At 43.0% G+C, this 22,729-nt stretch overlaps 1 protein-coding gene across 1 annotated transcript in view; it reads right to left on the bottom strand.

Moving 5' to 3' along the window:
- Window positions 1-22,729, bottom strand: part of SPOCK1 (SPARC (osteonectin), cwcv and kazal like domains proteoglycan 1) — a 637,569-nt gene that overhangs the window by 278,260 nt on the left and 336,580 nt on the right. The gene's annotated exons all lie outside the window — the stretch shown is intronic.

The following is a 22,729-nucleotide window of genomic DNA, read 5'->3' as shown; positions in this document are numbered from 1 at the left end:
TATCGTATAAACACATCCACAAATGATTGAGCACATGCTTTTCCACTTTACAGTTGTTTTTAATTAATGTGTTTTGGATGGGAGAGTTTAATGGAAGCTCAATCTGAGTGGTTAAATCTTTTGATTGCGTAATAGTAAGTTGAGTCCATCTTGTCATTCAAATAAATATAAGAAGTGCTCATTAAGGAAAAATAGCTCATATGGCAAAAACCCATCATACATTATTTATCTAATGTAGAAGTTAGAAAATAAATAGACCTATAAAATAAAACAGAGCCATCACTAACATAATAAATGATATTCTAAAAGCTATTTTGTGACTACTGGAAGCTATGTAGTAATTACTAAGCTCATGTTGATATGTAGTCCATAATAATAGCATTGTGCACTAAGAATTTTTGCATCTCCTCCTACCCCAATTCTAAAGGCAACAAAATCTAGGTGCTAAAAAAAAAAAGATAGCTTGTAACAATGTTAAACCTGTAAGGAAGGACAATAATAATAATAAACTCATTGCACATTTATACAGCACCTGTCATCACAAAGTATCCCAAGGAATTGTTCTACTACTTAAGTGAAGTCGCCTCTCGGATGAAAGATGGCCACTATTTAACAGCACCACAACAGTGCATGTTCTGCAAGAATGAACTGTACAAGACCTTAATGAAACTGCAGTGGGACTGATGACAAAGTAATTACCAAAAATGATGTTTGGCCAGGATCCTGGAATTAGACCCCCTTCCCATCTGGAAAGATCACAAATGACCCAGTAAGATGCTGCCAGTATTTTAAAAAGGGGCTCCCACAAAAATTCCTTATTTAGCCTGTGTTAAATATAATATAGAAAGGAGGGGCGAGAAATTTATTCTTCTTTTTAACTGCAAAATGCTCTCTCATAATGCTAAGCAAGAAAACACACAAGAAATATAGACAAGGAGTCCTGTGGCACCTTGTAGACTAACAGATGTATTGGCGCATAAGCTTTCGTGGGCAAAGATCCACTTCGTCAGATGCATGACATCTGTTTTTACGGTCACATGCATCTGACGAAGTGGGTCTTTGCCCACGAAAACTTATGCTCCAATACATCTGTTAGGCTGTGTCCAGACTCAAGGGTTTTTTCGAAAAAAGTAGCCTTTTTTTGAAAAAATTTCCCCTGTGTATAGACTACAGTTCTTTCGAAATTAAATCAAAAGAATGTGGCTTTTCTTTCGACGGTGGAAAACCTCATTTCACGAGGAAGAACGCCTTTTTTCGAAAGTGCTCTTTCGAAAAAAGGCGTTCTTGAATGCAAACAGGGCTTTTTTGAAAGAGAGCATCCAGACTGCCTGGGTGCTCTCCTTCGAAAAAGCGGCTTGCTTTTTCGAAAGTACTGCTTGCAGTCTGCTTGCAAGTATCTTTCGAAAAAGCCTCTTTCGAAAGAGGCTTGCAGTCTAGACGTAGCCTTAATCTATAAGGTGCCACAGGACTCCTTGTCGCTTTTGCAGATCCAGACTAACGTGGCTACCCCTCTGATACTTGACAAGAAATAAAGTGAACTTTGCTGGAAATGTTTATACTTTTTCTTGACAAATATATCAACAGGGGGACTTACCGACTTCTGGGGTCTTTGGGATTCAGAGAGAGAGAGAGAGAGCGAGATAAACTCCATGCTCTCAGAAGGGGTGGGGCTTCAGATGGAAGGGGCAGGGCTGGGGGGTAGCCTCTCCCTGTGGCCCTTCCACACTGCCTGCAGCTCTGGCACAGATTTAAAGGGCCCACAATTCTGGCTGCTGCCACTCCCTCAGAAGAATGGCAGGGAGCCTCCAGCCCTTTTGAATCGTCAGGCCTTTGGGCAGTTGCCTGCTTTGCCTCCCATTGGTGAGCCTGTATATTAGCTATATTACCATGCACCACTGCATTCAACTGATAAAATGTGTAGTATACATGGTGGAGGGGTGGGGGAGAATTTAAGACATTGTATAATTGGAGGCATCTTATGAAGGAAAATCTTTTTAATGTACCTTGTTGCAGTCAAGTCCTAGTTTTGATAATATAAAAGCACACTTACGGGCTCAGGGACAAATTATGGCTGACAGGGATGGATTAGCATTGTCCATTGGGGATATGAGAATCCATCAGAAGCAGGGAGTCACCTCCATCTTCCCTGTCATTGTGTGGTAGATTGTTAAAATGAGTGGGCTTTGTAAGGCCCTCAGGCTTTCCCACCAGCACACCACAAAACAGGTCAGGATGTTGATTTGAGGTCTCCTGAACAGTGGCTATGTTGCCTCTCTAACTAATTTAAATTATTTTTATATCTGTTTTTATTTGGACTTTCATTATTTCTTCTTCCCAAAGATTCCCCCCTCATTCCCGCTCAGCATCTCCTTCCTTCCAGCTTCGATTGCTTATTTGAGACATTTTTGTTTTCATTTTGGAGCTCCACAGAAGGTATTTATGTCAAATTATCCCGGCTGTTTATATCATCATTGGCTGATGCCCAGGGAAGTTTTTTTTTTTTTTTTTTTAAGTAAGACATGACTTTTTACAAAAAAAACAGAGTAATTTTTAAGTTCAATTCAATTACCACTGACGTTCTCCGCATGTCAGCAAATGCATTTCGAACAACTAGAGGGTTCTTTTGCTCTCCTGCGGTGCTGAAATACTGCAGCTGTTCTGCCTTGGTTTAAGCAGTCACAGCAGCAAGCGCTCGCCACATTAACACCCATTACAGATTTGTGATGGGCAATTGAGCACAATCCGTGCATATGTAGTTAGAGCAATACAAGGCGTTGGAAGACTTAAAAACAAAACATCAATGTTAACAGCTTTTGCTCCTAAATCCATTAAACTGATAAAAAAGGTGAAATGGTGGGAAAGGTCCTACATTTCCCCCCATTTCACCTTTTTTACCAGTTTAATGGATTTAGGAGCAAAAGCACACTTAGCATCTAACGAGTATCCATATGGAAAATTGCATTTATATACATACAACCAAGGGTCTATTGTGTGGTCTATGTCAGGACTCGGCAACCTGAGGCTCTGAAGCGGCATGCAGATCTTTGGCTTTCCCCTTGCGGCTTTTTGGGGGCGCTCTCAGTCAATCACAATCTCCCTGCTTGCCTTGGTCCCACACTGCTGCCGGAAGCAGCCAGCATGGCCCCATGCAGGAGAAGGAGGCCACAGGGGTCTCAGAGCACTGGTCTTGCCTGCAAGCTCCACCCCTGCAGCTCCCATTGGCCAGAAATGGAGAATTGTGGCCAATGGAGCTAAGGAGGTGGTTTCGAGAGAGAGAGATATTGAGCCACATGCCCTTGACCTCCCACCCCCAAGGACACAGGAGAGTGTTGGACCCTTTTGGGAGTAGTGTGGGGACAGGGCAGTCGGAAAGCCTGCTTTAGACTTTCTGCACCACCAACCAGGAACCACATGCGTTATAAGTGCCTCCTGGCAGGAGGCTGCACCCCGACCTCCAGAATCCCACACTCCTCTTCTGAACCCCAACATTCTGCCCCAGGTTGGAGCACCCTGCTGCACCCAAACTCCTTCCCAGAGCTTGCACCCCATACCTCCTCCTGCATCCTAACCCCCTGCCCTGAGCCCCTTCCCCAAGCAGCTCTCCAAAGATGTCCAACAGCAGAAGTCACATTAAAACTATTGGTGAGTAGCAATAACTATACTATGTTCAATTATTATTAATTGATAAATTCTAACTCTATTCAAATAAATTGTAAACATAATTTAGTGTAATGATAATAAGCAATTCATTCAATATAACAGGGACTGATTCACTATGTAATGTCTAGGTGAGAACAAAATGCACAGTCAAACTGCATTGATAGGACATACTTACACTAGGAAATTATTTCAAAATAACTTATTTCAAAATAATAACTGTCTACCTGCTATCTTTGTGATCTGTACTGTAGCCTGTAAGGCTAACCTGCTTGCTTGCCTATAGATATCTTTTTAATCTCTTATATACTTTCTAATGGTTTAATCATTTGATTTATTTTAGTTTATAGGTTTATAGCAAAGTAATTTGACTGTAACACAAATGACCTACAGGCCATATCCTGTATGTTAAGCTAAAGCACGTTAATATTTTTGTCTGGGACCTTTCACCCAGACAGCAGATGACTTGCATATGTTCAGGACCTTTCACCTGGATAAAAAAACCAGGACCGTGTAACACTTTAAAGACTAACAAGATGGTTTAATAGGTGATGAGCTTTCGTGGGCCAGACCCACTTCCTCAGATCAAATAGTGGAAGAAAATTGGCACGACCATATATACCAAAGGATACAATAAAAAAAATGAACACATATGAAAAGGACATGTGTTCATTTTTTTGATTGTATCCTTTGATTGTATCCTTGTTAGTCTTTAAAGTGCTACATAGTTCTGTTTTTTGTTTCAGCTAGACCAGACTACCAGGGCTACATTTCTATCACTATTTCACCTGGATAGATGGTGATTAGATAGTGACTTTTCATGGTACAGGGGCTTCTAAGAATACTCTCAAATTTAACAAGTACACCACTAGAAGAACAAAAATAACATAGGTGAGAATGATCTAGAATCATGAATATGTATGTACATATCATCAATACATACAAGCATGTTACATGTGTCCAGCCTATGGAATAAGTGTACACCACCAGTTTGTGGGTGAGGAAGTAAAATTTGGGCATAGAAGGAGGTCCCAAGCTCTTATGCTTATACAACAGGGTGCCTGGAGCTTTTGCTGGGGTGGGGGGTGTGGGAAGGGGGAGGGGGAGGGGGAGAGAGAGAGAGAGAGAACTTTATTTTTCTAATAGTCAGTTAGGTAAAAACCCGTCTGCCATTTTTATTGGCCTAACTAGACAGTCTCTACGACAAAGGATTAATGGACACAAATCAGAGATTTGAAATGTTCACACACAGAAACTTGTAGGGAAATATTTTAACTTGCCCAGGTACTCATTAACGAATCTAAAAGTGAATATTCTCTTACAAAGCAATTTAAAAAGTCAGATGGAGAGAGAAGATGTGAAACTTGCTTTCATTTGCAAATTTGACACCTGTAATCGAGGTCTGAACAAAGACATTATCCGGATGGGCTGCTACATTCAACACTCTAATGACATCAAAAGGTAAGTCTCAGGCACGTACAGCCCCCTCTGTTAGCTTCATTTAGCATATACACTCTAGTTGACAAGATTTTTTCCCCTTTTTTCCCCCTTCTCTTTCACTCCCCATATCTTCTTTTTCTGCTATTTATTTGTACCTCTGGACCCCCTTGCTCCACTCATCTGAAGAAGTGGGTTGTACCCATGAAAGCTCATGATACTATCTTCATTTTTTGTTGTTAGTCTCTAAGGTGCTGCAGGACCATTTGAAGTTTTTTTTAAGTTGCCATCAGTCAGCTTTTAACCTTTGCACCTCTCAGCCGAGAACTGAGAAACCTGTACCTGAACTGCTGTACTGGCGGCAAGTCTCATCCTTCATCTCTTATCATCAGGTTATCAAGATCAGGTGTAAGTATATTAATAAAGCCACCAGATCTGGTCCATGGACCATCCTGCTGGGAACCTCAGGCACATGCAGCTGCCGCGGTTTAAAACACAGTCCCTGTGGCTCTCTGCTCTGTAGGGAGGGGGAGGCTTCGTACGATCTCCCTGCCCCCAGCCCAATCTTCAGCTCCTATTGGCCAAAACCAACTGGCCAATAAGAACTGACCTCAGCCAATCTCTCAGCTCCTATTGTCTGTAAAAAGACAGCCAATCAGAGCTGAGAAATTGGCCTAACTGTTTGGGGCAGTGCAAGCCTCTTCCCCGACGCAGAATTGAGAGCCACATGGAGGGAGTAGCCTGTGTTTTTAAGGGGGCTGGGGCTGAAACAGGCAGGGATTCCAGCCTGCCTCAGGGGTGTTGCCGTCTGCTGGCCAGGAGACACTAAGGTAAACTCCTCCCAGCCAGCACCTGCCTCTGGCACCCCAACCCCTCCTGCACCCCAACTCCCTCCTCCAGGTCACCATCCAAACCGTCTGCAACCCCTGCCCCAGGTGACAACTCCCTCCCAGATCCTGTACCCCCTCCTACACCCAGGCCAGAATCCTCTCCTGCACCCACAATCCCTCCCTGACCCTACACCCTAATTCCCTGACTCAGATCACAACCTCCTCCTCCACCCAAACACCCTTCCAGACCCCACACTATCTCCTGAACCCCAGTCCCTTATCCCATACGCCCTTGTGCACCCAACCTCCAACCTAGACCTCACACCCCCTCGACAGAAAAGTGCAGCCCTTGACCACTTACCAAAATCTTGGAGTGGCCCCCCACCAAAAATAATTGCCCACCCCTGGTTTACAGAAATGATACCATATGTATCTTAGACTAATATTACTGCATTTGTAACCCTGATTTATTTTACTATTCAAATTGCTATTTGACTTCAATTCCATATAGTTTAATAGAGTTTAAAATTATTTTGTCTCAGTGTGAACATCCTGTCATACCCCCGAAGGTCGCTGGCATATTCTGTACAGCCTGATGCTGGGACAAGAACCTTATTATCTCCTGATTAGTTCAATTACAGGATAACCCAAACTATCCAGATTAATAATATTTACTATCCTTAAATCAGGCTACAGTACAAGTAGCTTTGCATGTGATGCAGCTCTTGAAATATTTTGCTCAAAGACAAAAATATGTCTTTTCTTCTTAAAAGGTTGCTGACCCCTGATATATTTCTACCTTGTAAGTTTCTGCAAGCAAAAATCATGAACTAAATTGAACCCAAATGACAGCAGCGATAAACCTGGCTTTATGGATAAAATCCTGCTGAATTTAGTCATGGAATCAATAGTAGTTTGGCACGAGTAAGAGGAACAGGATTTGGGCTCTTATGAAGTTTATGGCACCAAACACATGGTGAATGCTCAACAAATTAAAAACAAAAAGGCATGGAAGCATTCTACCAGTAATACGCATCTTAGCATAACCCACACACCTTCTGGGTGTGGGGTATTGTCTCTTAGGGTGTGTCTAGACTACATGGCTCCATCCACGGAGACATGTAAAGTATGTAAATAATCCCCGCTTCATTAAAATAAAAATGGCTGCCGTGCTGTGCCAACAATCAGCTGATCCGGCACAGCGCGGCAGTCTAGATGCAGCGTGGTCGACAAGGAAAGCCTTTGTCGAACGAAGTTTACTGGAGCGGTTGACAAAGGCTTCCCTTGTCAACCACGCCACGTCTAGACTGTCGCGCTGTGCCGTATCAGCTGATTGTCGGCACAGCACGGCAGCCATTTTTATTTTAATGAAGCGGTGATTATTTAAATCCCCACTTCTTTGACTATGCTGAGTAAACTACTTTACATGGCTCCATCGACAGAGCCATGTAGTCTAGACGCAGCCTTATAGTGTCACTTAGACCACTTAACAGAGACAAAGAATGAATGTGCTCTACAGCCTTAGTTGAGAGCCAACTGGCGTTTAGTTCAAGCTGTAGAGGCTCACGCACTAAGCTCCAGAGGTCCAAAGTTTGGTTCCACCTGTCAGTGTTACATTAGCAAAGTACAATTTTATCTCTTTGCACATGAATTCTGAAGCCAGAAGTGAAAATTGGTGCAGATGTAAAGTGACTGAATCCCAAGACAGTATCACATTATAATCTATTTTAATACACAGGAAACAATGTTTAAATACTTTTCACCAAAAAACTGAGTATTTCAGAATGGTTTGGCAGAACTTTCATATGTACAGAAAACATGGTCTTGTGTTTAAAGCACAGAAATGGGAGAAGATGTGGGGTGGAAGCCCACAGACATTGTTGGGGCCAGAATTGCACTCCTGAATTCTATTTCAGATACAGATTCACTACTTCTTTGTGATTCAATATTTTCTCTCTTAAATGGGAATAATAGTAGAAGGGACAATCCATATTAGGCGTGAGAGGTCAAAAATGCAATTGTGAAAGAATTTAGCATGTTAGAATACGGAAGAAAGGTGGAAGGTTGTACTAAAGCAATGTAATATAATCCTTACAGACAGACCACAAAATAAGAAATAATTTCTAAATGATACTAATCAAACATCATGCTTTGTTAATCAGGTTTTTAACCTCACTAGGAGCAGATGCTTATCTCCTGCAGAAGACAAGACCTTCAGGAATAAGATGAAATATAAAACCCATATAATATATCACAGTGCTTTGTGTTCTACAACAAAGAATGTGAAGGCTTTGAAATTAAGAACCGAAGTTATAAATACCTAAATGAAGGGGAGAAGGGCAAGAAAAAAGAAGATAAAAGTGTAAAGTAAAAGTTAAAAGTAAAAGTGTAAGGTCAGTTTTATTACAAAAATAAAACTCTTTAAGCATTCTAGGGAAACTGCTATATCCTGAAACCAATGTTTTTCCTGTGAAAAATTGCTAATGTTTGACTTCTCACTCCAATTCTCCATCCCACGCTCACCCCAATCAAAACTTTTGCTGGAAAGGAATTCAATTTCCTGGCCAGTTCCAAACACTGCAGTCTCTTGCTATCTGACAGACTAAGGGTGTGTCTAGACTACCTAGTTTTGTCGACAAAAGTGGACTTTTGTCGACAAAACTATACCAGCGTCTACACTACTGCTGAGTTCTGTTGACATAACGTCGACAGAACTCAGCAGTTTTGTCGACGCTGGTATACCTCATTTTACGAGGCATAACACCTTCTGTCGACAGAACTCTGTCGACAGAAGGTGTTATTGCCTGTAACATTGTGTCCAGACTACGGAGTTCTGTCGACAAAGCAGCTTGCTTTGTCGACAGAACTCAATGTGTCTGGACGCTCTTTGTCGACGGAAGTTTTGTCGACAGTATCTGTCGACAAAACTTCCGTCGACAAAACGCGGTAGTCTAGACGTACCCTAAGAAAGGAGATCAGAGCCAGCCAATGCCATGGCTGTGGAGTTCACTACCTACATAGATTTAACAGCCACAAAACTTCTTGGGGAATGTCAAGCAGCATGGGCCACTCACAAGTTCTAAAGGATAACTGCGTAACAGTGCCAATGCACAGTGCTTCCACCCAAAACGTGGTGTTTCCATCCAGTACACAATGCTAATTTATTCACGCTGTGAAAGCGACAAGGAGTCCTGTAGCACCTTATAGACTAACAGATATATTGGAGCATAAACTTTCATGGGCAAAGACCCACTTCGTCAGATGCATGTAGTGGAAATTTCCAGAGGCAGGTATAAACATGCAGGCCAGAATCAGGCTAGAGATAACAAGATAAATTCAATCAGGGAGGTTGGGGCCCACTTCTAGTAGCTGATCTGGAGGTGTGAACACCAAGAGAGGAGAAACTGCTTTTCTACTTGTCTAGCCATACACAGTCTTTGTTTAGTCCTGAGCTGATGGTGTCCAATTTGCAGATGAACTGCAGCTCAGCAGTTTCTCTCTGAAGTTTGGTCCTGAAGTTTTTTTGCTGCAGAATGGCTACCTTTAAATCTGCTATTGTGTGTCCAGGGAGATCGAAGTGTTCTCCTACAGGTTTTTGTATATTGACATTCCTAATATCTGATTTGTGTCCATTTATTCTTTTATGTAGGGACTGTCCAGTTTGGCCGATGTATATAGCAGAGGGGCTTTGCTGGCATATGATGGCGTATATTACATTGGTAGATGTGCGGGTGAATGAGCCTGTGATGGTGTGGCTGATCTGGTTAGGTCCTGTGATGGTGCTGCTGGTGTAGATATGTGGGCAGAGTTGGCACCGAGGTTTGTTGCAGCGATTGGTTCCTGAGTTAGAGTTACTGTGGTTCGGTGTATAATTGCTGGTGAGAGTATGCTTTAGGTTGGTAGGCTGTCTGTGGGCGAGGACTGGCCTGCCTCCCAAGGCCTGTGAAAGCGAGGGATCGTTGTCCAGGATGGGTTGTAGATCACTGATGATGCGTTGGAGAGGTTTTAGCTGAACACTGTAGGTGATGGCCAGTAGTGTTCGGTTGGTTTCTTTTTTGGGCTTGTCCCGCAGCAGGAGGCTTCTGGGTACATGTCTAGCTCTGTTGATCTGTTTCCTTACTTCCTCGTGTGGGTATCGTAGTTTCAAGAATGCTTGTTGAAGATCTTGTAGGTGTTGGTCTCCGTCTGAGGGGTTGGAGCATATGCGGTTGTACCTCAGTGCTTGGCTGTAGACAATGGATCGTGTGGTGTGCCCGGGATGGAAGCTGGAGGCATGAAGGTAGGCATAGTGGTTGGTAGGTTTTCAGTATAAGGTGGTATTTATGTGACCGTCACTTATTTGTACTGTGGTGTCCAGGAAGTGGACATCCCGTGTAGACTGGTCCAGGCTGAGGTTAATAGTGGGGTAGAAGCTGTTGAAATCGTGGTGGAATTCTTCCAGAGTTTCCTTCCCATGGGTCCAGATGATGAAGATGGCATCAATGTAGTGTAGGTAGAGAAGGGGCATGAATGGATGAGAGCTGAGGAAGCGTTGTTCCGGGTCAGCCATAAAAATGTTGGCATATTGTGGGGCCATGCGGGTGCACAGAGCGGTGCCACTGGTCTGGAGGTATATATTCTCACCAAATTTGAAAGAATTGTGTGTGAGGATAAAGTCACAGAGCTCAGCCACCAGTTGTGCTGTGGCATCATCAGGGATACTGTTCCTGATAGCTTGTATTCCATCTGTGTGTGGGATGTTTGTGCAGAGAGCCTCTACATCCATGGTGGCTAGGATGGTGTTTTCTGGCAGATCACCAATGCATTGTAGTTTTCTCAGGAAATCAGTGGTGTCACGGACATAGCTGGGAGTGCTGGTGGCATAGGGTCTGAGTAGAGAGTCCATAAATCCAGACAGTCCTTCAGTGAGAGTGCCAATGCCCGAGATGATGGGGCGTCCAGGATTTCCAGGTGTGTGGATCTTGGGAAGTAGATAGAATAACCCCGGTCAGGGCTCTAAGGCTGTGTCCAGACTCCATGCCTCCGTCGACGGAGGCATGTAGATTAGCCAGCTCGGAAGAGGGAAATGAAGCCGCGATTAAAATAATCGCGGCTTCATTTAAATTTAAATGGCTGCCCCGATCTGCCGATCAGCTGTTTGTCGGCAGATCGGGAGAGTCTGGACGCGATGCCCCGACAAAGAAGCCTTTCTTCATCGACACAGGTAAGCCTCGTGAAACCAGGTTTACCTGTGTCGATGAAGAAAGGCTTCTTTGTCGGGGCATCGCGTCCAGACTCTCCCGATCTGCCGACAAACAGCTGATCGGCAGATCGGGGCAGCCATTTAAATTTAAATGAAGCCGCGATTATTTTAATCGCGGCTTCATTTCCCTCTTCCGAGCTGGCTAATCTACATGCCTCCGTCGACGGAGGCATGGAGTCTGGACACAGCCTAAGGGTGTGTTGATTTGTTCCTGTGCTTGTGTAGGAGTATCCTGAGCAGATGGTGCTGTTTCTTAGTGTATTCCTCAGTGGGATCTGAGGAAAGTGGCCTGTAGAATTTGGTATTGGAGAGTTGTCTGGCAGCCTCCTTTTGGTAGTCAGACCTGTTCATGATGACAACAGCACCTCTTTGATTATATTATCAGAGTTGTTTCTGAGGCTGTGGACGGCATTGCGTTCTGCACGACTGAGGTTGTGAGGCAAGCGACACTGTTCTTCCACAATTTCTGCCTGTGCACGGCGACGGAAGCATTCTATGTATAGGTCCAGACTGTCATTTCGACCCTCAGAAGGAGTCCATGTGGAGTTCTTCTTCTTGTGCTGTTGGTGGGACGGTATCTTTGTGTCAGTGCGCTGTTCAATATTGTGTTTAAAGTATTCTTTGAGTCGAAGATGGCAAAAGTAGGCTTCCAGATCACTGCAGAACTGTACCTTGTTAGTGGGGGTTGTGGGGCAAAAAGAGAGTCCCTGAGACAGGACAGACTCTTCTGCTGGGCTGAGTGTGTAGCTGGATAGATTGACAATATTGCTGGGTGAGTTAGGGATACAACTGTTGTGGCCTCATGTGGCAGGTAGGATATTAGACAGCTTACAGTCCTTTTTCCTCTGTAGAGAAGTGAAGTGTGTAATGTAGATCTCTTGTCTAATTTTAGTAAAGTCCGTTTGTGTGGAAGGTTGGTTTTTTATGAAAGTCTCCAGATTGGAGAGCTCTTTTTTGATGTTCGCTGTGAGTGTGGAACCTGAATACTAGCCATAGTCATTGGAAAGGAAAGTGCACACACAGGTGTCATTTCATTTCTATTGGCTCTTTTATAATTTATTCCTAGCAATTTATACACCTTATTAAATCTATAAATCCTCCATGGTTCCCACTTAAGAGTTATCAAACTAATTAGGAAATAAACAGTGGCGATTACATCAAACCATTAACAACCTCCCATTAGTATGTTAGCTTTTTTTTTTTTTTTTTTAACAGTGCACCAATATGAAAATAATTATGGCCGTTACATTTTGAGTGTCCTCCCCCATTAGGCAGAGAATGTTTTGTTATGAATAACACAAATTATTCTTTCCTTCTCCCAATACGTGTCAGCAAGAGCGCCAGGTTAACAATATAAATCATAGTTGGACAAAGAGCTAACAATTGGTTCTGAGATGCTTGTCCACTAGATTTCATGTTTTTATATATTACTACTATAAAGGAAGGCATACAACTCATAGGAAATGCTGTTGGTTCAGACAGTAGCGATACATGTAGTGGGTTGCTATATAAGACTATATGCAGATGAGGTCATGTTAATCATAACGAAGCAAATTTATTTTCACATGTGACTTTGGAAGTGTGGTAAGAAACTGTCTTGTAGCAATAACTAGTTCTGCAAAACTTGTACAACTAGTTTTCAAGACAATTTATAAACTCACAGTTGTTTTCGTGACCATTCTTTTGGGAAAAGCTCAAATTTCAAACCCAGACATATTTAGTAAAGGATTATATATATATAAGTGCCAGGCATTCAAAAAGAAAATGACATGTAAACACATTTGGTTTCAAAATCACCCCACAATAAGTATTATGATCATTCAAAAACAAAAAGATTTTTGAAAAATGAAATGTCAAGAGCAGTTGCCTCACACAATCCTCTTGGAACTGTTCTCAGCATCAGAGAAAACAAGACCATCTGGTGAGAAAAGCTATGATGAACTGGAAAATGGGACCTGCAGTCTATAATGCAAAAATTCTAGTTCATTTTGTATCACAATAGAGCATGACAATAAAACATCTATTTTAAATGAGACACTGAAATGTAGTTTTGCCTTTGACAAATTATTTGTCTCCAGTAGCGCTCACAAAGATCTTGGTTCTGCATAGATACAGAGGAAGGCTCAGCCCCTGACTGTACATGAAAGATAGGGTGGGGTGAAAAAATCCCTACCTCTTGGAAGCCTGGGAAAACCTGAGTTATGACAGAACAGAATATTACCACTCATTATACTGGATCAGGCCCACGGACGGGAGGAAATAGGGGCAGCTGCCCCAGGATCCACTGATTCAAAACACTTTGGAGTTCCTGGCTGCCACTGCTGCTACTGTGGCAGTGATAGTGGCACAGGGCTCTTTAAATCACCACTGGAGCCCTCCACGACATGTTCCTTGCAGCCATGAGGGCCAGGCAGGGGCAGAGCACACTGTAGTCTGGGTGATACTGAGAGCTGGCTGGCCCTGGCTCCACCCCTTCTGCCTGAGACCCTCCCCGCTTCTGGGAGCACAGAGCCAGCTGCCCCCTTCTCCCGTGCTGGATTAGTCCCTGCTAGGCACAGAGCCATTATAATGCCTAAGACTGAAAAAATACTTCTGCTGAGGATTGAGAAGGCAAAAGGCTCAAGTCATTCCCTACACTCTCAATTAGAGCAGTCCAACAACTGGCCAAATAGCAGAGTGAAACAAGCCACTAACTCACCCCTGACTGAAATAGGCAATGGGTGGGCTAGATTTTTCCATGCGGAGAAGGCCAACATGAACTAGGCAGCTTCCAGAATCACTTCCTCACCATCTTATGCCGAATTATGGGCCTTGACTCAGCACCCACTGAGAAAACAAGACATCTATCCCAACTGGCTGTCGCTTGAATAGGAAAAAGTTGTTTTTAACATTTATTAGCTAAAATTTTAAGCATCTAGTGAAGACAAGTTCTAGTTTTAACACTTCTTAGATGGCTGGCGTAACCCCCAGGCTTCCTTTTAGGCTTCACCTTGACCAGCTAATGTGTTAAAACAAGAACTGACTTACCTGTGCTAGGATTTTAAGTTGCATTGGCCAACCTGTTGTATAAGAGTTCTTTCTTGCTAGTGTAGCCATGCTGCTTGTGTATCATTGAGCACATTCAGTTGAAACTTTGCAATCTTCTCCCTCTGAATAGCACAGCTCCCAGTATGGATGAAGTAAAATACAGGTTGGACCTCCCTGGTCTGGCACCCTGGGGACCTGACCAGTCCCAAATGAGGGATTTTGCCAGACCAGGGGAGGTCATTTCTGTCCCTGCACCACCACTGCCTCACCCCCCTGCCCTGCCATGGCTTGGCTGCCCTTGACACTGACCCCTCCACACGTAGGACTCGTGGCCTTGCGGCAGGGCTACAGACCTCTGGGGCTGCCCCACTGCCTCTCACCCCTGTTGGGCAGCCCCACTGGGAAGCAGTGGGGCTGCCAGGCTCTTTGCTATGCTGCTGGGTGGAAGCCCCCACCCCTCTGGGCTCTTGCCCCTGCTTGATGGGCTGCCCCTCTATCTCCTGGTACCACTGGGCGGTTTTGCCGTCAGGCGGAAGTCCCGCTGCTGGGCGCCAGCCCCACTGCCTCCCAGCCCTCCAACCCTTTCCCATCCTGGCCATATAGCCACCAGGAAGCAGATTTGCTGCTAGGCTCCCGGGTTTGCTGCCACAGGGCAGCCCCGCTTGCTGGGCTCCAATCCCGCTGCAGGGCTCCCAGCCACCAGCTCTCCACCAGGACTCTCTAGTCCTGGAATATCCAGGAATCTGATTACGCTGCCATGTGTGTGTGCAAGGTCACAGAATGAGTCAACGGCAGAGGCAGGGAAAGAAGGCAGGAGTCCTAACTCTCTTACTGTGCTCTAACTACCATAACTCTGCAATCTGTTGATGCCCATTAGACGAGCAGCTCCTTCTTCTTAATCTACGTTATTTCACGGCTCATTAAGTCATGCCATTGATTTGATAAGAAATATTTTTGGTTAGCATGGTTGGTGGTACACATGGAGGCCACACCTGTCATATTGTTAATAAACTTGTTTTTACAAAATATTTTCTTTGAAAGAGCAGATAAGGAAAACCCCTAAACATCAATGGCAAGCAATTGCTAATTTTTTTTATTCTGCTTCTGCAAAAGTTGGCACAAGTCATTCTGCTTCATTAGAGAGAAAATTGCCACTACCCCTCCCTGAAGTCTTGAGAAGAATATGCTTTCGGCTAACATACTCAGACATTTAACTCTCATTCTCTCACCACGTAATTACTCATAGCAATTTGCATACAGAAATCAGTTCAGCCAAAAATTAATTACCACCGGACCGAATGCTTCAAACATGCATGTGAATTATTTTCACGATGCAACAAAACAAGTTGTCAGCGTTTACTGAATTGCTGTACTGTGTTGTGTTTTAGAGAAACCATAATGTGTGAGCAGTTAAAGAGTTCAGTAACATGGAAAGAAACATCTCTTAATTTATATGGGTGCTTTCAAAACTCATTTCCCATGACGAACATACAATCCCTTTTGACACTGCTGAGAACTAGCCAGGCTAAAGATACCGTAAAGAACCATGTGCTGATTTGCTTGCTTGCTTTGCGTAAAGAACATGAATAATAAGAATCTTCTTGATATACTGATAGAAATGAAGTGCAGTTACAATAGGTGAAGAGAGGGCAGAAAAGATAGGACTAAATGCCAGAGGAAAAACCTGCTTATGCTAAATGCGTGTTGCTAAATTTAACGTAGTTAATGTGCCCATGTGTATTTTATTCGCTCAAAATAAATTGTCGTGTAGATTTAAAAAGTGGCATGTAGTTAGTTTATTTACAAGGTGAAGAGAATTTCCTGGGAAATGAAAAGCATTCTCAACTAGCACTGAACTCATCTGAACACTTGCTTCTCCCAGGATAAGGCCTTCTGTGATGCGCCATCAGCATTATTCCCTGCCTCCTTTCAGCTAGCAACAACACATGGACTTAGTCCTGCAAGGGGTTTAACACTCTGAGGTCTTTGAGGCTGTTCCACACATGCCCTAGAAACAAGCCATATGAAAGGAAAGGGAGACACCTAGGCAAATTAGGGTGAAATACAAACCTAAAAAAAGGGCATAACTGGTGGGGGTTCTGCAGAGATCTGGTCCATTCAATATCATTATCCACAATTTAAATAATGGCATAGAAAGTACAGTTATAAAGTTATGGATGATACTAAGCTGGGACAGGTTGCAAGTGCTTTGGAGGGTAGGATGAAAATTCAAAATGATCTGGACAAACTGGAGAAATGATGGGGGGGAAACCGGATGGAATTCAATAAGGACAAATGCAAACTACTCCACTCTAGGAACAAACAATCCATTACACACGTACAAAATGGGAATTCACCAGATAGGAATGAGTATTTCAGAAAGGGATCGGGGCCATAGTAGACCACAAGTTAACTATGAGTTCACCGTGTGACACCATTGCAAAAAAAGTAAAGATCAGCCTGGGATGCATTCGCAGGAGTGTTGTAAGGAAGACATAAGAATTAAATCTTCCATTGTACTAATTAGACCTTAACTGGAGTATGGTCCAGTTATGGGCATCATATATCAGGAAAGATGTGGACAAGTTGGAGAAGATTCAGAGAAGAGGAACACAAATTCTTAAAGATTTGGAAAACATGACTATAAAAGAAGACGGAAAGACATGGGTTTGTTTATTCTGGAAAAGAGGAGACAGAGAGGAAATAACAGCTTTCACATACCTACAAGGTTGTTACAGGGAGGAGGGAGAAAAATTATTCTCTTTAACATCTGATGATAGGAAAAGAATCAATGAGCTTAAATTGCAGTGAGGGAGGTTTAAGTTGGACATTAGGGAAAACTTCATGTCTAAGTGGTTAAGTACTGGAATAAATTGCCTAGGGAGGTTGTGAAATCTCCATCATTGGAAAATGTTAAGAGCAGATTAGACAGACACATGTTGGGGATAATCTAGATGTTGTTTGGTCCTGCTGTGAGTGCAGGGGCCTTGATGACTTCTAGAGGTTCCTTCCAGTTATATGACATTCTACAGATACAGCAGTTACAACTATCAGAAAGCTATTGAGGCACTTATTATTATATCCAGCTTTGGTCCACTATATCGTCACAGAGGAATTACTGGCAGCTTGATTGCAAGATAGCTGTGCTTTCTGACAAGGGAAAATTACAATTTATTTCTCAAAACATACAGTATTGGTAAATTTTCTTACCAAGGGTCAGGATATTAGCCTTAGATGTACGTCAGTACATATGTCAGTGATATCTGCCTCAGGAAATAAACAATCATTAGGCAAATCCCCCCAAAATCATAACATTGTTTCCACAAATCATAAGAATTTAAGAACAAACTATGTTTTGTAATCCAGCTTTGACTTAACAACTCTGCTCCATACTTTTGACCTTTAATGTACACAAAAAATGCATACCTTCCCATGGCTTCTTGGATGAAGACTCCACTTGCCACAGAGGTGGGTAACAAGCAGCCTGTGGGATAGATGCAGTTCACCAGGGTTAGCCCTTAATGGGCTGCTGGACACTATTTATCTGCACATCCACAGGTATGGCTGCTTGTAACTCCTCATAGCCATTCATATGTAATTAAAGAGACACCTTTTCTCAATTTTAGATGAATGTAGATAAAGCATGGCCAACGGCTCCGGGTAGAGGGGTTACACTATCAAGCACTTTTGTAACTACTCACTGGCAGTTATAAAATATGCTTCACCTAAAGTAGTAGTATCTTTATGAGGGGAAGGGGAACAAAAATCAATTCTGATATTTGGTTTCTCAGATACCAGACACTTTTGAAACTTGGATTAAAAGCAACATTGAATTATAAGGATATGAACTAAGTAACTGCAAACCAAATCAAAATGAAACAAAATACCTCAGGATAGACAATTTCCTCCTTATTCTTAATACAAAACTTTTCCCCCAAGCACATTATATGGCTTTTTAGGAGACACAATCATGATATTTTGAAATCTGCACTGAAAACATACATGAATGTTTTATTCTTTGATTTGTAAATGAAATGTGTTTCAGAAGCAAAATCTCATTATTAACACATTTCTTTTAGTAAAAATTACACCCTGAATTATCAGGTTTGTGAATCTGTACTTCAGCAGGAATAATAATGCACTGGCTTCTGGTAAAAGGCCACATACTGTTAGCTGTGTGCCATGAGCTTTGAAAATTTATATCCTTGAAGGCTGAGTCACGTGTGCGATTGCTGTGTGTGCTGACAGATTGAATGTTAGTGCTATTACAGCTGTCATAATTCCCAAGAAATAAGCCAGTCTTACACATCTGGAACATGCTCAGATTGAAATCTTACAATTAGACATAATAGGAAATGGATTCTGATTTCAGTTACCACCCTACAATAGAAGCATAAGCCCAAAGACTTCAGTGAAGTTCTTCTGGGTCTGCATTGGGGTGGCAGCAGAATTTGACCTCAAGCATTTTCACCGAATTAGAGCAAAATATATGGGATCATTTTATGCTACATGAATTCAGTATTACAATGCGGCATTCAATCTCATTAGAATCAGAGGGGTAGCCATGTTAGTCTGAATCTGCAAAAACAAGAAGTTCTGTGGCATCTTATAGACTGATTGATTTATTGGAGCATAAGCTTTCATGGGCAAAGACCCACTTTGTCAGATGCATTAGAAACATCATACACAGGAAGAGCCATACTTTTTCCTTGATTTTATTCACGTCCTCACTATCTTAGGCCACTTCTCCACTTGTTGCACTGGATATCCATCTTCTGACATTTGATTTAGTGGGTCTAGTAAAGACCTGCTAAATTGAACCCTGAGTGTGCCCCTGGTCAGCACCAGTACTCCTGGCGATCATTAGGAGCAAGGGAAGCTGACAGGATTGTTTGCTCCTATTGACCTCCAATGTGAAGATGGCACCAACCTCAGCTTAAGGTACGTCAACTCCAACTGCATTATCTACATAGCTGGAGTTGTGTACCTTGAGCTGACCTTCCGTCTAGTACAGACCTGCCCTTATTTAATTTGCAATGGATAATTTTGTTGCCTACTAAGTGAAGGTGGTATGTTCCATGTACATCAGAAGGCTTCAGTTCTCTTCATGACATTCCCTGGGCAACTTTGGGCAGGTCGTTTTGTGCCATGATTTGTCAGTGTTTAAAATGGGGATTAAGAAGCAGATAACTGACTTAATCGGGTAGTCGATACAATTTGTATCAACTACACAATTAGTCGATAAGGGGAGGCATGAGCCAGAGCTACCCCTGCTGCAGCCCAGCTCCTACTACATTTAAATTGCAGAGCTACAGTGGGGGTAAGGTTGCAGTCCCGGCTCATGCTGGGTCCCAGATTGCTACGCCTCTACTTTTTAAATGTACTAAGAGCCACCTTACTCTTACTACATTTAAAATGCAAAGCTACAGTGGGGGTAGCACTGGGACCTGATGCAAGCCAGGACTGAGTGGTTCCAACTTGTGCCTGGTCCCAGATCACTGCACCTCTGCTTCCCCTGCCCCACCCCGCACAGCAGAGACAATGCTGGCAGGAACCAGCTTTTAAGTCAGCTCCCTGCAGCTCCAGCTCCAGCTCCCGCCCCCCCCCCCCCCCCGCTTGCTGCCTCTGATACAGAAGCAGCAAGTGGGGTAAGCGAGTAGTCAAGTAGTGACTCGACTACTTCATAAGCCTAGACTTATTGGGTAGTCAGCTACTCGACTAGTCGCTTTCATCCCTAATGGGGATAATACTAGTTAGCCACTTTCATTAAACACACTGAGATCCTCAGAAAGCCCAAAAGCAAATAAGCCTAGAGTCGCTGTGAACGACAGTCACTGACTGATACAGAAATTACACAAAACGGCTAAAATCTTGCAGAGCTATGAGCCATGTTCATTTATCACAGCTTCTGACTGTTGCCATGGAAACAAGTGGCAGCACTCATATTTCCTGTATCAGCACATGAAGACTTTGTTTTCATTAGGGATATTAAAATGTGTTTAAGTAAATGTGTAATCATTGAAAATTACAGTGGTAACATGTTTACACACAGGATGGCACCGGCTTCAGTCCGCCTCCCCATCCTGCTGCCTCTGATGCAGAGGCTGAGTGTAGAGCGGGGAGGAAGAGGCAGGAGCATGTTCCCGGAGCCTGCGTGTAACTGTGAAGGTTAACCAATGAGCCCAGGCTCATCATGTTACCTTTAGCCCACACCACACAAAACAAAAACACAAGACAAAGAGAGGAAATGTCAAAGATTGGAATGAATGGAAATGGAATCAATCAGTTCAATATTCATAGGTGAGGAAGTCATACATGTGTCGGCCCTCAGCAAGAGTGAATTAGTAAACCTAGCTGTGGGGGAGAAGATCTTGTTCTATGGCACATATGGAAATTTGGAGCCCTCTGAAGTCAGTGGAGTTCCTTTTTACTGAGGATTAAATCCTGTCAGATGCAGATTCCCTCCTAGCAGTACCCACCACCACCTAAAATCAATGGGCAGAGAAAGCATACAGTAATTCCTCATTTAACACTCTTGATGCGTTTCTGAAAATGTTCATGCTAAGCGAAGACTTGCTATGTGGGGTCAATTTTCCCATTAAAAATAATGGAAAATGTAGGGGTTGCGTTTCAGGTGGTGGTGACAAATTCAATTTTTTGTTGGTGTTGGGTTGTCAACATTAGATATCTATCAACACAAGGCATCTAGCAACACAATTAGTTGATCGCCATGGTTTGTTAAAACACAAAGATAAACATGTGAGTGAGCGGAGGAGCACTGTGACCACGTGTATTCATCTGCTCATGCGTATTACCACTGTTTTCACTAACTTAAACCGCCACATGAAGTAGTCATCCACTTGATTATTTTCGTGTTATTTCGGGCATGGTCGTGTTATTCGAAAAACGTTCCCCCCAAAAATCGTGCTATTGCGAAAACGTGTTAATCAGGCATATGTTAAATGAGTAATTACTGTATAGCTCATCTGAGCACATTTCCGTCTCTTGAAGGATGGGGATCTTTCAGATGTAATAGAATCTGATCTGACAGTTTGTATGAGATCTGGTATTTCAAACAGCTACCCAAGGGATTTATGCATTGTGTATTGCTTTCAGAGTTAAAGCAATCAAACGATGTTTATCCAAGGTTCCAGGTGTCTAAACATCATTAATACCACAAACAAAATCCAGGAGCCTTAAAGAAAGTATTTCAGAGGGAATTCATTTAGTGCAACACATACAGAGATGCCTTTCCACCCCTTGATCGTTTACAGGAAATATTTTTACAAGAGACCGGTTGAATCTCTCTAAACCAAGATTCCCTGGTCCAGCAACATCCATGGTCTAGCAAGACATGAATGTTCCTGGGTAAGACAGCCCCAGTGAAGAGCTGGTAGTCCATCTGGGCTAGCTACAGGGGGGCTGGAGGCCAAGAGCCCTGTCACGGGAGTCTGGTGGGGAGGGAAGCCTGGTGGAGCCAGTGGAACAGTGAAGTGGGCAGTAGGAGTTGGAGCTGGCAGAGCTGGTCCAGCTGGGCCGGAGGCAGCAGGGAGCCAGCCAGTAGGCCAGTGGCTGGGCCAGGAGTGCAGCCGGGCTGTGGGGCCACTGGCAGAGGGCCCAGAAATGACCTCCCCTGCCACGGCAAAATCCCTCATTCAGAACTGGCTGGATCTTGAGGGAACTGGATCAGGGAGGTCCAACCTGTATCAATATTAAAAATTAAAATAAATTTTAACTCCATGACACTGCTCTGAGGCACAATCCATTACCTTTATCAGGAACAACATGTTCAGATCTGGTCAACCTAGGCCAAAAAACTAAGTTTCAAAAACACAGCTGACAAAAATGAGTAGAGGACTTAACAAATTTCTGTATGAGATACTGAAACATCTGGAACTATTTAGTTCGAATAGGAAACTTATCAGAGGCATACATAAATAGTGGATGGTACAGAAACAGGTTAGCCAGGCCTGCTTATTTAACTTCTGATATAAAACAAGAACAAGGGGGCATACAATAAAATTAAAAGAAAATGGATAAAAGAATTACACACACACTTATACCTTTGGAACTCACAAAATATCACTGAGGCCAAGAGCTTAGTATGATTAAAAATGATTAAGCATTTAGGTGGAAAACAACAAGATTCCATCTACATCTGCATTAGACAAAGCCATTCTCTAGGAGGAGTATAAGCCGTCATGTTTCAGGGCACAAGCCAACCATTAACTGCCACGAGAAAGAAAGAAACTTCCCATGTAGGCAGATTAATGAGACATCTGAGTTTTCTTGAACTTTCCTCAAAAGCACTAGGTATTAGACAATGACAGAGATAGGATACTGAACTAGTATGACCACTTCCATCCTCCTGTATTCCTGACTTCAGCCAAATTACCACTAACGTCAATGGCAGCCGCTGAGAGAGAGGCCACTTATGTAGGTGGCTAACTTTAAAAAGCCTTCAGATCTCTCTTACTTAGTTTTAGCCGCTGAACACAGGTATGACATCCTTTAATTATAGTAACTGATGTGGAAA

Source organism: Pelodiscus sinensis, chromosome 17 (genome assembly GCF_049634645.1).
Source record: "Pelodiscus sinensis isolate JC-2024 chromosome 17, ASM4963464v1, whole genome shotgun sequence".
NCBI classification, from domain to species: domain Eukaryota; kingdom Metazoa; phylum Chordata; order Testudines; family Trionychidae; genus Pelodiscus; species Pelodiscus sinensis.
This window is presented reverse-complemented; position numbering and strand designations above follow the sequence as displayed.